At 36.3% G+C, this 17060-nt stretch overlaps 1 protein-coding gene across 3 annotated transcripts in view; it reads right to left on the reverse strand.

Annotated features, from left to right (window-relative positions):
- Nucleotides 1–17060, reverse strand: part of TAB2 (TGF-beta activated kinase 1 (MAP3K7) binding protein 2) — a 78522-nt gene that overhangs the window by 46657 nt on the left and 14805 nt on the right. Inside the window, exons 2-3 of one of the 3 annotated variants that reach the window (XM_046669368.1) lie at nucleotides 6237–6385; nucleotides 515–623 (exon numbers count right to left, since the gene is read on the reverse strand). The exons of 1 other annotated variant lie outside the window; for it this stretch is intronic. The gene's annotated coding sequence lies outside the window, so the exon portion shown is untranslated. The remainder of the gene's footprint in view (nucleotides 1–514; nucleotides 624–6236; nucleotides 6386–17060) is intronic. One more of the 3 variants, XM_046669367.1, reaches the window with a different exon arrangement.

Below are 17060 nucleotides of genomic sequence, written 5' to 3' on the forward strand. Positions count from 1 at the left end.
TTACATAGATAAGTTATTTGCAAAAATAACAAAAACATCCCAAATTAGTCATCTAAATGCTACTTACTTTAAGTTAGCTATTATGTTCAGATTTAGTGTTATTTAAAAGCTTGAAGGGAGCAAAGGATTATGTTACCAGAAAATGGATTTCTCAACCTTATAAGCCCACAATAATTTACTTTCTAAAGAAAAACAATAAACATTGATAGTTGAAGTAACACAATGATCTGTACTACCTCCTCTTAAAAGGAAAACGTCCCAATTTTCTCATTTACTACACTGCCTCAAGTCCATGAATGCTGACCATTTCTTATGGTTAAAAGGCTTCCTAGTTATGTTTTTCTAAAAGGAATGTGCAAGTCAGCCACACTTGGCAATTTATGTATTGTGGTTTGTGGTGAGTGCTACCATTTTCTAAAGATCAAGAAAAGTGCAACAAATCTAAGACAGAATGGTTATAATTCATAAAAACATATTATATAACTAACTACTGTGTGTATTTTCCAATTCATACCTCATTATTATTTTCCAATACATGAGGGCTTTCCGATGGAAACAAAGTTACTTCAGTGCCCCTTTTCTACTATAATTTTTGGGTAATCCATCCTGTGCATAAATATCACCTTTAAAAGAAAATGATATAAATATGTGCTATGAGAATAAGTTCCTATTTATGAGTAAAAGGGAAAAAAAGAGGAGGAAAGAAAACGAAGGCATTTGCAAGAAACAGTTTTCATCTTACCTCAAACATAAACATCTGAGATGAACCAATGAACACAACGATGTGAAAATTGTAATAATTTGGTTAAAATATTCATCTAAAATGGCACCTTAATACGAAGATGCAGAAAAAGTTATGAGAAGTTTCACCAAGTGGTCCCCTTGCAGTTTCAATCCCTTACTTGGGCCCATGTTTTCCTGTTCATCTCATATAATTTGCTCATCTTCTTTCTAATGTCACGGCCCTCAGGTGACTTCTCCCCAGAGTGGACTGCTGGGCAGCTGCCAGTGGGTATGTGTGTGTTATGGCATTGGCAGTGTGATGATTAAGTTCATGAGCTAGACAGAGCGTAGTGTAAATGGATAGTTATTACTGCTCTCTTAAAACCTTTACTAATTAACAAAAAGTTAAAGCAGCAATTTTTAAATTACACACATACACTTGATTGGTAATTTGACAACTGCAGTGAATCATGAGACCGCTAAATCTGCTAAGGGAGAAAATATATAAAAATCTATGTGCAAAAAGAAAACATTGAAACAAGATTTCATTACTATAATAGTATTCAGAATCTTAAAAAGAAATTATAGAGAATTCAAGATGAGCAACGTTAAAACAATATTAAGTTGAATCAAGTCTCTAAAATACAATATAATAATTTTGTTCAGTATTTAAAATCTAACACTGAAGCTGTTGTACACTTGGCTATTAGTTTCGTTATAGTTATGGTGAATGAGTTTTATATTAGATGGTCAAGAACAATCTCAGAACTCTACAGAAATTTCTACCTCAGCAGACTTATTATATATAAATCTATTTCATAATTCTCTAATTTAATTTAATAATATTTTTAATTGTATAATATAATTGAACAAAGAAATGTCACCCTAAAATACTTCTCTATTAATCAATAAGGACTTTCCTAATGAAATCTGAACCATAAGAACATATGAAAGTGATCATCTACTTAATTTGATTTATGAAATACATTTTCTGATGTATTATTTTTATATATTCTATTTTCATATGAACTATATATATTGCTTACTCAGTAAAACTTTTGTTGAGTCCTACTACTTACTTTCTACTATAATGAGTGCTGAAAATATGAAAATTAATAAAGGCACAGTTGTCTACGTTCAAGAAATTGACCTTTTAGAAAGGGAAGGCAAACACAACAACAAAATATGTCATAAGTGAGTTGTCACACAGGGGAAACAAAGGAGGGCCCAGTCAGTTGTGAGGGAAGGGCAGGAGCTAAAGAAAGGATTCATTAAAGAAAGTGGCACCTAAGAAGAAGTGGGGGAGGTAGGGGGTATATCCTAGAAGATTTTAATTGCCCTCCTCTGCACCATACATGCTGCATCCCACAGGTCAGCAACAGCAACATGGCTCTCACTTTCTCGATTCAGATAATTTATCTCTGAAGCTCCAGGCCCTGCTTCGTTCTGTGACATTTCACTGAGACCCAGAGTTGGGCAGGCATTCATTCAGCAACATTTACTCTGTGCCATTTAGGTGTATAAGCTGCAATGGAGGTCAAGAGGAAGAAGTGCCTAAAACTTAGGAATTGAGGAAAGGGTGGAGAAACCTCTCAAAGAATGCTGCGCTGGAGCCTAGCCGGAGCCTAGCCATCAGAGATTAAGAATCGAAGTCTTGCAGACAATGGTTCCTGTAGGGGAAAAGGCCATAAAGGACCATGATAAACTTGAAGCATTAGGCTGTAGTGCAGCAGGGAAGCGAGAAGGCTGGAAAGGTGGGAAATCTGCAGTGAAAAATGTACAGATTCCAGATAATATAAAGGATACATCTAAGAAAATTCTACTCGTCTGGAACTTTCTCAGAGATATGATCCACTTTTTGGTTCACCTTCATTTCTGGGATCCATTCTACAAACATTGCCCACTATAGGCCAGGCAATGTGCTCTAAATATGCGAAGATGAATAAAATGTAGTTCTTGCTTTTGAGAAGATTATAATTTCAGAGAATTCAGCTTTACATTGGATTTCTTAAAGCACACATCTATTATCTCACTTTATCTTCCCCACATGTGAAGCAGAGAGGACAACTATTATACCATTTTTTTTAACTGAAGAGATTCATGGAGAGACATATTAAGAGATATCCACAGTTCCAACTAAGTCAGCAGCCCTCAGCATTCTCAGCCAGCAGTATGCAACTGTGGTGTCACCACTCACTGCTACTGTGAGGTGGGCCCAATGAAATTTGTTACTAATAATAAAGTACCAGAGTTCTATCTCTCTATCTGTATCTATATAAATTAAAGCAACTAATTTAGAAACAGTGTCTACAGAGGAGCATACAAGGGTGGTTACCTCAGTGTATTACTAAAAACCTAAATGTCCATGGAGGAATGAAGAAGTAAATTACTGTATAGCAATACTAAGGAATACCAGGAAGCTGGCTGGTTATCTGTTTTTTTTTTGTGAGAAAGACTGTCTCTGAGCTAACATCTGTGTCAGTCTTCCTCTATTTTGTATGTGGGACAATGTCATAGCACGCCTTGATGAGTGGCATGTAGGTCCGAGCCTGGGATCTGAATCCACCAATCCTGTGCCGCCGAAGCTGAACACACAAACTTAACCACTATGCCACTGGGCTGGCCCCTAAGTGGTGTTTTTTTTTTTAAAGTGGAGTAAAATATTCAAATAATTATACGGAAAGACCTATAAGACATTACCAAATTAAAAAGACGTAGAATCCATGTATCGTGATACCCTTTGTGTTAAAAAAAGACAAGCTTACAAAAAATATATTTTTTAAACAGATATTTTATATGAGTGCATAGAAAAGGTTCTGAAAGGATACGTACTAATTAATTATTTTGCAGAGGGGGCTGGGTAAATGACACATGGATGGAAGATGGTCCAAGGAGATTTAGTCATCTCTGTTGTGCTATAATTTTTTCTAAGCATATATATTCATGTATTACTTGTAAAATTAAGCCTAAACAATTGAGAATATTTTCCCTGTAAAATTATTTCCTATATATTTCCCAATAACATAACTTGTATTTCTGATATGAGGGTAGGAGAGTAAGAACAGAATAGAATGAGTTATTTGAAAGTACATGTACTCAGCCAACTACATATACTATCAAATAACTCAAAGCCTATGTTATCTATGTGGAAACTGTTACTGATACAGTTAACAGCTGCAACAATTATCAATTACCAGGATGCTTGCCAGATAAGGTATACAGCTACGTTTTGACTTAAATGTTACCTATGGACTTACAGTTTAGGTACATGACTATTTCTATGCTTATCTCCTAATTTACAACCCACTGTTTAAACATAAAAGCCAGCTCCCTTTTTGTTCACCCAAGGCTAACTCAATGTGAACTAATAAGCAGCCCTCAAACTGAGTAAGCAGTACTCATTCACCAATGAGATGGTTTTAAGTGTTTAAAAGAAAGAGGTAGGGGGTAGTAGAAAAAGAAGTTTATTGTTACTATTTTAAGCTTAAAGAGTCCTCCAACTAACAATACCCTTACAGAAAGTTATCATACATAAAGGTGGACAAGAACCCTTCTCTCTGAGCTTACAGTATAATCTCTCTGGTCAACAGTTACTATGGGCCAGGTCCTGTGCTAAATGGTTAACATGTATTATTTCAGTAACTTCTCAGAACATTCCTGTAGTAAAGATTTAACAAGGAACTGCAGGTAAAACTCTTCACAATATTACACATGCCTCTTCACAACATAATAATGCGTCACATATATAACAATAAATGTCCATTATTAGGGAGCACTACTGCTGAATCTTAATTTCATCAAGTTAACCCTCACTGTACTGCAGTCAGCTTTTCAAAAAACTCATTGACTTAAGTGTGCCAATGCTAAGAAATCTTTAATGGATTTCCAATACCTACTGAGTTAAGTCCGAACTCCTTCACCTGACATTTGAAAGCATGTATGACATAGCTCCATTTCCTGTCATATCTGTCTGAACGCCATTATTCTTGAGGCACACTAGTCTGCTCACAACTTCCAGAACTGATTATATACTTTACTTCCATAACTTAGAAATACTCTTGCCCCTCTCTCTAAAGAATTCTATCTATCCTTCAAGGCTCAGTAGAAATATTATCTTCCCTACAAAGTTGATTCTCTTTGGTACACTCAAGTATATTGTTTGTACCTCTATTATGATATTTTTGGGTATCACTTGTCTGTAAACTCAATGAAAGAAAAGTTTACTCATTTCTACATCCTTACTGTGCCTTGGACAGTGTTTTATACACAATTTGCATTCAATGATGTAGAAAAATTTTAGCATTACTAATAGTCCCCATGACAACTAATAAGACTTGGAATTCAGATGCAATTCTCTCTTTAATTTCCCCTTCAATTCACCTAACAGTGGTAATGATCCTATAATAACTCTGGTAGTAGCTCCCTTTCCAGTCTTAATTCTATACTCAGTGAGACCTTATTCTTTCAATACCAAATAAATAATGTGGCACATAATCAAAGACCTAATGCTGACTAGCTTGGCTGACATTAAATTCACTATGCAGTAACAGTGAAGGAGGGAATATAAAGCACAGCTAGAATATTAGCATCACCTTTTAAAATCACAATTGGGATATAAAATTCTTCTGATCAATTGTGGGTAATCTCTAATCTATCTGAATTAAACTTTAAAATCAAAAACATGTATGGTTATCCACCCATTTAGTAAATAAAGTCACCTTTTATGGATTAATTCCGTTTCTAAACCTATACAAATTGGTAAAAGCCATAAATGTCCTTAAAAGTTAACTGACCTCAGCCCTCTAACTATTCCTAAGTAATTGTCTCTTGGTTAAAATCTAAGGCAGGAGGAAACCTCAGCTTTTCGTTTTGTTGTTACATTCCAGGACAATTCCAATTACTCATGACTTTGTTTGGTTTCTTTTTTAATCAAGTAAAAATACAGCAAATATTAGTTACATATTTACATTTAAAACATAGTTACATTCTCCAGGCAAAAGTACTACATAACACGTTATTTGGTTCTATCCAGAAATCTTACTAAAGACTTCTGATTACTGAAGACTACATTAACTCCTGATGCATTCGTAGCGTAGAAAAGTTGAGGATCTCAGGACAGAGGACTAGTTTCATTTATTTACTCCCTAAGCTACTTATAATATACGTGAACCTTTTAAACAAATAACAGTCTCATTGCTAACGTTTACTTTTCAATGAAGACAGGAGTACTGTTTGTACATTTACAGGGCTTAACTCAATAGCATTTCAAATTTGTTTTTCTTAAACTTTCTGCATTAGTTTGCTACTACTAGCAAACAAGTTAAATAAGAAATATTCAGGCAAAAGGTATGTTAAAGTCAACACTAGCCGCATGTTACCTAGATGTTACGGATGTTACTACACTTTAAAGCAAGATAACCACAAGTTTTGAAAGTAAAGTTTTGGTTATTATAGATTTCATAATAAGGCAGTTACATAGGCTAAGCTTGACTGGTGCCATGGACTTTGCATACCTGGAAATAGAAAAATTCAAATTGTAGCTGTCCTTGGTTGGCCCATTGCCATTTTTGCAGCTTACAAATTTTTAATTAAGTAACTGCAGTGAGCTCATCTCTACTGGATACTTCTTTTCCAGGGCAGGTCCAGGAACTGGGTCTGGAGCCTTGAAAGCAGAAGAGAAACTAGAGTAAACTAGAGGTAGGCAGAACAAGAAATGTGACCAGATAACATAATGAGAGCTAACAGCAGTGAGGTATCCCCAGTGTCTCTCTCATAAAATATTCTGAAGTGGAAAAAGGGTTTCTTAAATTACAAGTTACCAAAAGATGCTATTTACACTAGGTATGTCATTGTCTCAATCTATCCAACTCTATGCTAGACTCCCAATTCTAGAAACAGTAGCCTTTATGCAATCTCTAATGGGTTTTAGCAAGACTGCCCAATATGGGACCACACAGTGTAACAGAAAGAGAAAAACAATAGATTCATTTTCATTGGTAAAACTGGAATTGTAAAGTCCTCATTTTCAGGTCATTTTGTTCTTCTCTTTTGCTATCTTATTCCCAATCGTCTTCTAAATGCTCGTGTAATTTCGTACAACCAATTCTCAGAGGTTTCTTAAATGCTTTAGATACATCCAAGCGATGAATTGAATTTCAAGTTCCAATTTTTAAAAATACATGGCAATTCTTAGAGGAGGAGGCAAGGGACAGCTCACAAGTCGCGGTTCTTAACCACACTGGAAAGTTTTTCCATTACCAAAATAGAGTCAATGATTTTTTTTCTTAAATTTGTTAGGCCCATATTTAAAAAAACAAGAAAAACAAAAAAATGTGCAACTACAAAGTTACAGGAATGGCAGGATGCTAAAAACGGTAGACTGCTGTACTAATTGATTACTAGGGCCTGGAAACAATGTCCTTATGCTTGGTGAGCTGGCACTCCTAGGAGTTTCTCTAAGAAATGAAACCCACAGAAGTCAAAATAAATTGAATTCTCTGCTGCTGTCAAACGATGGCAGATTCTGAGAATTTAACAGGACAGAAAAAAAGTGGAGACAAGGATTCAATAAGAACTTAACTCCCTGCATTTCTAGTAACCAGCAACATAATAAAGCAAAACAGAAAAAGAGTGTTTTAAAAAACGTGAATTTTCCATCTTTCATGATGGTATGTTGTAGGTGAAACAATTCTGAGAGAGACAGATCTAGGTTCAAATCTGGTTTCCGTATGGCCTTGGACTTAAACTCTCTGAGGAAGCTTCCTAACAACCTGACACATAGGAAGTATTTGATACATTTTTCTGCATTACTAAAGAACAAAATACATTTTTTTGTTCTAAACATATGGGTATACTTAAGTTTTTTTTTTTTTTTTAAAGATTTTATTTTTTCCTTTTTCTCCCCAAAGCCCCCCAGTACATAGTTGTATATTCTTCGTTGTGGGTCCTTCTAGTCGTGGCATGTGGGACGCCGCCTCAGCGTGGTCTGACGAGCAGTGCCATGTCCACGCCCAGGATTCGAACCAACGAAACACTGGGCCGCCTGCAGCGGAGCGCGCGAACTTAACCACTCGGCCACGGGGCCAGCCCCATATGGGTATACTTAAGTTTTGTTTTCATAAATACTAAAGCAATAGCTGCATTAACAAACAAGTTTAAACAACTCCATCACATCCTAAGAGATATAACTCATGTAGCAACACTGATTTCAGAACAGCTATAAAGCAAATGTATCAATACAAATACAACAATATACTTTTAGGATATAAAGGAAATTCATGGTAAACGAGAAGACAAGTTATTTTTCTCCCTCCAAGTAAAGCAGAAAATACTTCTGTCAACACACCTCTTGTTAAAAGGTTATAGATCTGGAATACAGTGCTTTTAAAAAACAAAGGGAATCAATGCATGATATAACTTGGTCTTAAGTCAGGAAATGCTTTAAGGTCAAAGAAAAGCCTTACATTTGGGCAATAATTTTCCTCTTACTGATAGAACAGTGGGTTCCACACAAAATTATTATTTACCAAATATGGCTCACAGATCAGATTACACCTTCCCTGGCATTACCAAGTAATACAGCAAGTATCACAAGCCACAAGGAATTAAAAAAAAAAAAAAAAAAGGATTTCCTTAAAGTCATTCTAAATGTATTCACTGCTGCAGCTTTAATTCAAAAGTTTTAAAAAGTTAACATAGACTATGTCTTATTCAAAACAGATTTGATTTATTTGGAGATGATAAGATTAAATTAAGTCTGTGTATTCCCCAGATGCAAAAAAAGAGTATTTAAGAATGAGGATTCCGTTCATTTTAACCCATATGGATAGGCCTTCAGTTTAAAGACCATCAAGAAAACACTTTAGATAAACCATTAATATTTGTTTTTATTTTATAACTAGCTGTCATATTGAAATCTCACTACTCACAGTAATGTTTCAGTTGATTCTTTTGGCTTTTCCAGTTACACAATGTCATCTACAAACAATAAATTTGCTGCCTCCCTTTCAATAATTACAACTCCTATTTTGTTTTTTGGTCTAATTACATTGGCCAGCATTCCCAAGACAATGTTACGTAACAGTAATGCTAGCCAGACCTTTTTTGATTCATGACTTTTTAAAAGGAATTTAGTATTTCACTGAATACTAAAATATGAATTCTAGTATTTAACCATTTCTAGCAACAAAATGCCGTGGTAACTGAATTGACCACCGCAGGTCTGGTGCCTTTTGCTGGGAATAGTCTCTTAGCAGTAAGACTATCACCTTCATTTGTGGCTCCAGATCCTATCCCCTTCTTTCACATTTCCTTGAGGAAACAAATCCTTTTTCAATTTCCCTTCAATCTATGAACATGTTTAAGTCTTTACCATCTTAAATAGACATCCATGTACACACTTGTATCACAAAATTTTTCCTTACCAGTTAAGTCTTGTTCAGTAAGTTTGAATTCACAAAGCTATTTATTAAAACTGGTACTTTATTCAAGGCCCTGAGAAAACAGAATGAGCTGCAGGCCTTGCTCTCTACCTACTCCTAATCCAGTAAGAAACACAACTGTGCATACAAAACTGCAATAGCGATGAAATGCATCTGTTATGCTAGCCCACCTCTCTTTTACCACTCAGGCCTTGCCAAACTTTTCTACTGAATATTATACGAGGGCCTCTACTTTATTTTAGTCTGCCTTCAAGTTTCCTCCCTTGATAATAGTTTTACTCAAATCATCAAATCCAACAACCCTTTCAGGACCCTCATCCACCATTTTGCAATAACTTAAGTTTTTAAGAATATTTTAAGTTTTATTAGGTACTTTCTAACTCATCATTTGATCCTCTTGAAAAACCATTAAGGAAGGCAAGGTAGTTATTACTCTCATTTTGCAAGGTTCAGAAAATTAAGTAATTTACTGATTATCAAGCTCCAATAAAGCAGCAGAGTCAGGGCCAGAAATGTACTCATGGCTTTTTAACTCCAGGTCCCAGGTTCCTTCCTCTATGTTCTATTCACTTGAGTGATTACTAATTTGAATGATTACTGATCATTCTCTTATTGGAAACATTTCTGGTCAACACCGTGCATGTTCTTCTATTTCCCACAATCCTTATTTCCGTGCTTCTTAGCGTCTGTCTAAAGGGTGTAGTTGCAAACTTATGACATTCATTCTCTCACTTCTTCCTCTGGCATCTTATCTACACTCACAGCATAATCTAAAAAGAATCTCCTTTAAGTTGTAGTTTGAGCTTTCTCTTCGACTTGATGAAACAAACATTCAGAATCACAGAATTTGATGTTGAAAGGAACCTTACAGATTATCTAGTCCAATATCCTTATAATAATAGAAGAAAAACATAAAGTTCAAACCATACAAGTCAGTAGCAGAATTTGAATGAAAGTTTAAGAGAAAATTTGCTTTTAAACTTATGAATCATAAAATAAAAGCACATATTCATATATAGTAAATATAAAGTAATTAAACTAATTTTTAGAATAATTATTGGACCTTATTTCATTTTTGTTAAAAAAAAAGACTTGTCCCTATTTCTAAGAGATTTTACTTATATGACAATACTAATGTATAAGTCCATTTATCGAAGTAGATTTTTTAAAAAAATTACAGAACAGCAATAAAGTTAAAACCTACTCAATTCTTCACATTCATGCATTAATTATTATATTCCAGATTTTTAAAGTGAACTGAGAATCAAATCACACAGGTACCTAGGCTAATGCTTCCCACCTTGTCTGACGCCATGACCCAGTCCACAGGCAGAAACAGACACACTAGACTGCTTGCAGAACAGGGCCTGGCACAGGGTAAGCCTTCAAAACATGTCAGCTACCACTGCTGCTGCGACAATGACCACTTCCGAATCTACTTATATCATTATCAATATGGCCCCAGCAACGACTCAACCATACAGAAAAGAATGCTGCTAGGGGACAAGTACCTTACTCCACTCCTTTCAGTCTAGTTTCCAGGTTTTGCTCCAGTGAGCAGGGCCACAACTCTGAGTTATCTGGCAACACCCTTCCCATCGGTCCCACGGAGAACTACTTCAGTATCTCAACATCAGTCCGTAGGCTCTGGAAATTCAGAGCTCACTTTAAGCGGAAATTCTCTACTCCAACACTTCTAAACTTTCACGTTCACTTACCCATGATATGCAATACAAGAAAAGCAAAAGGGAATCTCGTGAGAAGCAAGTTTAAACTTAACCTTTCCCCCAAACTCGCTTCTTTCCTCAACTTCCCGTTTTTAGCAGAAGTAGTGATTCTCTTTCTAGCCTGAAAACTAAAGTTACCTAGACCGGCCTCTCCCCTTTCTCAACTTCTTCAAATCTCCCCCATCTCATAATTAACATTCCTTAAAACGCAACTCCTAGGACTCTCCTCACTGGACGTTACCGTCAATACAGTCCACAGTCACTTCCGCAGTTCTAAGATCTAAAATGTTCTGAAAACAATTTTTCCATGAAACTTCATCTCAAAACTCATCTGGTAGTGGCAAAAATCTGCTCTGAACTGATGTGAGACTATTTACAGGCTTTATTTAGCCTACCTACTGTGAATATTTCCATGTTTCACTGCAGAAATATTCGTTTTTAATTACTGGGTGATGCCTCAAACCTTGCTGGGGGTATTATAATAATATATAATATATACACTGCATTACCCTTCTAAAACTCAAACAATTTTGAATTCCGAAACACAGTTGGCCTCAGGGTTTCAGATAAGGTGTTGTGGACCTATACAGTATTATTCCAGGAATCCTAATTTAGGCACCCTATTCTTAACTATCTTTTTGATATTTTTCCTTATACTACTCCATGCACTTCAGACCCCATATTTACCACCAAGTCCTCTAAGTTCTTTCAATATACGTCTTGCAATTGCCAATTCTACTCCAACCACACTATCCCAATCATCCAACATCTAAATGACCAGATCCATAGCTTCCTTCCCTGCCCTCAAGGTCTCCCCACTTGACCTCTCAAGTATAGTACAGCAGATTAAGAAACGCTCCTACATAACCACTGAATATTTCACTTCTTTGCGCAAGAACTGAATAAACTGGAACAGACAGATAATAATAGGGTAAGGACAGTGATTGTGAGATAACAGACGAGTTTCTATTACCTTTTAAACCTTAGTTTATCTATAGTTATGAGCTAAGAAGAAGTCTTCCCTCTCTCTTTTTAAACTTAATGAAATTTAGAATTTTTCTAGTGTCCAGCCTGGTGGCATATTGGTTAAGTTTGCGCGCTCCACTTTGGGGGCCCGGGGTTTGCAGGTTCGGATCCCGGGTACAGATCTGGCACTGATAGTCAAGCTGTGATGTGGTGGCATCCCACGTAAAATAGAGGAAGACTGACACAGATGTTAGCTCAATGGCAATCTTCCTCAAGCAAAAAGAGAGGACCGGCAACAGATGTTAGCTCAGGGACAATCTTCCTCCCAAAAAAACCCCACAAAAATTCTAAATTAACTTCATTTATTCTGTAATTAAAACAAAACAAATGAAACATTTACTAGGCTTCTCCCCTGCTTATCACCTCAGCTAAATAAAACTCCTTGGTGTGTTTTCAAAGCCTTCTCCAGTTTGGTTCCACTAGATTCAGCGTCATGGATGCCTTCGGCAGTCTGGGAAAAGCTACAGATTCGTCTCAGAATGGTTTTAAATACATGAAATACAGTACATATGATTACAAAGAAAGCCAATTTTACTGAAATATAGTTAATTATTTTTAAAAAATATGAACGGTTTTAGATGTATGAAATAAGATACATGATTACGAAGAAAACTAATTATACTGAAACACAGTTACCAAGTGTTTTTTAAAACCCATATTTGTAATATATTACAAATGCCTCTTTACTAACACTCAACACAATAAAACTAGCAGGGATCTAGTAACAACTGTAATTTTGAAGTAGTAATCTGCATAAATTATATTCACAGATAGTCACAATTGTAAAGTAATATGAAAATATCAGTGCTTTTTCTATTAGTAACAAAATCACAGGCACTGCTAATAATACTGTGGTTTACTGCTTAAAATCATGATAGAAGGAAATGCTAAATTTCAGTTAGAGTTTATTGCTAGTGAAAATATAAAGGTATGATTTTTTTTCTCGTCTAAATGCATGGACTCCTCTAAATTCTATCCTCGGACCCCTCAGGGTCATGGAGCCTGGAGTAATAAGACTTCTCTACTAAATGCACCTACTTTGATCTCCCACTAGTCCCCACACGCACAGGAATCCAGTCAGGCTTGTCTGAACATGTTCAACCCCATTTTATTCCTGACCGTACTACTGCCCTTGCTTACAATGTCATTTCTCTATCTTGATGCTTATCAAAATCTTAACTACCTCTTCAAAACCAATTCAAGTTTCATCTCCTTCCTGACTCTCTTTTCTACTGGTTCAGCCCACATGGATCTCTCTATTCCTAGAACTCCTACTGCACCTGTGGGTCAATGCTTCACGACCCAACATGTAATTCTCCCCTTAGAGTTCCACTTCTGTGTCTCTTCACCTAAAGTATAAGATCCCTGGGACACGGGCTATATGCTTATATATAGGACCCTGCCTACACATAATACAGGCACACAGAATGTATTCAATAAAGAAACAACTTTCAATAAATCAAGTATTCGAAGATCATTTGTTTGGCAACTTTAAGTACCAGAAAATACCTCATGAGAAGGCCAAAAATTCCACTAAGCAGCTGAAACAGATATTATAAATTAAGCTTAACAGTTCACTTCAATCAGACCCTAGATACTCCTATTATATTAAAAACTCAGCAGCTTATTTGCTAGGCAGTAATAAATTCCAAGTACTGGGGTTGGCCCAGTGGAGCAGCAGTTAAGTGCCCACGTTCCGCTTCAGCGGCCCAGGGTTCGCCGGTTCGGATCCTGCGTGCGGACATGGCACCTCTTGGCAAGCCATGATGTGGTAGGCGTCCCATATATGAAGTAGAGGAAGATGGGCATGGATGTTAGCTCAGGGCCAGTCTTCCTCAGCCAAAAGAGGAGGATTGGCAGCAGATGTTAGCTCAGGGCTAATCTTCCTCAAAAAAAAAAAAAAAAATTCCAAGTAATGAATCAGGAAAGGAGTGCTAAAGTAGGCATAAAACAATGATTCACTCCAAAAATATTTGCTAAGCACCTACTACACGCCAGGCACTATTCCAGATTCCACAGATTCAATGGTAAAAAACCTAAAACATTTCATGCAGGAATTTATTGTTAGACCTTGGACTAGAACCTGGGGCTCCTGACTCTCATTTTGAAGCCCTGAAACAAAAAGTTGTTTTTATTTCTCAGAAAAGGTGAAGTATGGGTCAGGGGGAATGTTCCCTATTTCAGAAGGCAGTTAAATCATATAAAACATCATAGAGAAATAGATGTAGAATTACTTAAAAAATACAGAAAATTTACATAGCATATATATGTAATATAAAAATCTCTATACATCAAATCTATAAAGAAATAAATTTTGAGATGTTTCAATTATCTGATGTAGAATATTTACTACCTAACGATACTAGATGAATAAGGTATTACTCTACTCATTGACTAATATTCTATTCACAAACACTTCATGAAGTTTTGTTTTTCTTCAAAAAGTACTGCCAAGTTGCTTCATGTATTTCATATAAAATATAAAAACTTATCTACCAATATCTCAGAGGTGGGGTGGGGTGGTAGCAGTGATTCTAAATATTATTCTAAGTGATCTTTTTTCATTAGAGGGAAGGGTCGAAAAGAGGAGGATTATGGGAATGTGGGTAGGAAACATGGAACTGCTCTCCACACATTTCAATCTCTACTGCTGATGATGACCAGAAAGAAACTGCTTTTCCCAAAGTTCTTAGACTAATAGCAATGGAATTCAGACAGAGAGTGAGTGAGGGGAAGAGCAGAATGGGTGGGACTGGAACAAGTAAACCAATAGCCTGACAATGTCATGCTAGCAACCTAAAGTCATCTTGTCGAAACTCAGCTCACCCCCTCCCACCTAATAATGGATCTCTATGTTGACTATTAATAATAGAGCACGATGCTGAAGCTAGAAATCTTAGTCTTCAATTCTTCCTTTCCTTGCCGTATATAATCAACGGCAAAGTTCCACTGATTACTCCCACAAATACTTCACCTTCTCTATTTCCATAATGTCCTTGTTCAGGTATCTGTTAGCTGGACACAAACATCTCTTATCTGATGGGTTAGTCCACTCATAGGCCCTTCTAAGATACATCTCACAGTGGTAACAAACTCTCTAGCTCCTAAAACATAGCCAGATCATGTCACTTTCCTCCCCAAGAGAGGTAAGAGATTTTGCAGAATTATGCTATACTGAGTTTCAGCAGAAGGTGGTGACAATGACCTAAGGAATGGAAAAAAGGCTAGGCAGGAAGAGAGGAGACTTGAAGACCAAGATCTAACAAAGGAGTTAGAAAAGTTAGACAAAATGCAGGAAAGAATGTGATCAAGAAAACCAAATGAAAAGAGGTGTAACAATAATTATTATAAAATTTTAAGTTTACTATGCTTGTAATAATTTTATAACAAATAGTTTTCTAAGAATAGCTAAAATTTACTGGACATTCATTACGTACTAGGCACTGGCCAAATGATTTATAATTCATTCATTCATTTAATGCTCCCCAAGATTATGCGAGGTAGGTACCTCTATTTCTTTTCTACTTCTTTTTTTCTTGAGGAAGATTACCCTGAGCTAACTGCTGCCAATCCTCCTCTTTTTGCTGAGGAAGACTGGCCCTGAGCATGTAACATCCCTGCCCATCTTCCTCTACTTTATATATGGGACACCTACCACAGCATGGCTTTTTCCAAGCGGTGCCATGTCTGCACCCGGGATCCGAACTGGTGAACCCCGGGCCGCCGAGAAGCAGAACATGTGGACTTAACCGCTGCGCCACCGGGCCGGCGCCTAAGGACCTCTATGTTAGACTCAGTTTACTACACATCATTCTCTCCCAGAGAGAATAAGGATTATTTTATACAGCGCCCCCTGCCTTATTCCCCATGACGCCTAAAACAGAGCATTGACAATTTACATTGTTACTGTGTTAGTGTTAATAATACCAGAGAAAGCCATTGTTCCTATAAACTTTATTAACTAGTCATAGACTAACATGATATATACATGTATATACAGATATACATATAAACATATACATACATACACATACAAACACACTATGAATCTGGAAATAAAATATTATGGCTTTCAAAAATAATTATTCTCCTGGTGCTTCAATCTGCATTGGAACAGAAACGCTCAGGGTAATTTTGCCTTGTCAAGGTCAAAGGGGAAATGGAATGTGAAAATGCTTTGTAAAGTACAGTGTTTACTGAGAAGAAACTTGGCCTATACCTCTACCATCTACCTGAAAATGGGGAGAAGGACTAGGTAGAAGACAGACAGATGGACATCACTTTCTTTAAAATGTGCACAGGGGATTTCCTATGAGACAGGCTACTACAGACGAAACTCTAAGCCCAGTCTACCACCTGCAATGTGTGCTCCGTTCGATACAAGAAGTCTGAGCCAAAGTTTAGATGATTTTGCATAAACCCATTACCACTAGGGAAAAAAGAACAAATAATGAAAGGCAAAATGTGTGCCTCACTGACCTCGGGTTAGTAATGTTGCTATGAATGAGAGCATTTGGTTGGAGTGGAATGTTTGTTTGAAAGCATCAAGGTACTACTTGGAAAAGACATTGGACCATAACCCATACTCAGGAATCTCAAAAACTCATTTACTTTCAAAAGCAAGCAAGTCTTCTAGCTTTAAACTTTAGTAGTGTGCATGTGTGTTCACTCATTCATTCACAAATATTTACACAGAGCTTAAGTGCCAGGGCATTGTACTAATGCTATAAAAACTTACATTTAGTGGGAGAAACTGAAAAGTATATAGAATATTAGAACACGATATGGTAACTCATGCAATATGGGAAATTAAGTGATAGAGATATATAAACTATCAATAAGAAAATATCATTACTCAGTTACAGCAGAAACGATTATAGCATTTACAAAATATTTTCCAGAATATCTTAATATGAAGTAAACATATCTGAATAGAACTCAGAAAATCTGTCTTTTCACCAATTCTGTAAATTGAGGCTTACACTCTCTCTTTACCAATTTATTTCTGGCTGTAAGTCAGAAATCTAAGTCTCTCCTTGCTAGCTATTTAGCATTTCTGTTTTTAATTGTTACTTTTGATCTGTCTCTCTGGCTGTCCTGTCTGTTTTATCTACAAGAGAAATGGTGCCACAGAAAGCCATTC

Source organism: Equus quagga, chromosome 8, assembly GCF_021613505.1.
Source record: "Equus quagga isolate Etosha38 chromosome 8, UCLA_HA_Equagga_1.0, whole genome shotgun sequence".
In the NCBI taxonomy this organism is placed as follows: Eukaryota; Metazoa; Chordata; class Mammalia; order Perissodactyla; family Equidae; genus Equus; species Equus quagga.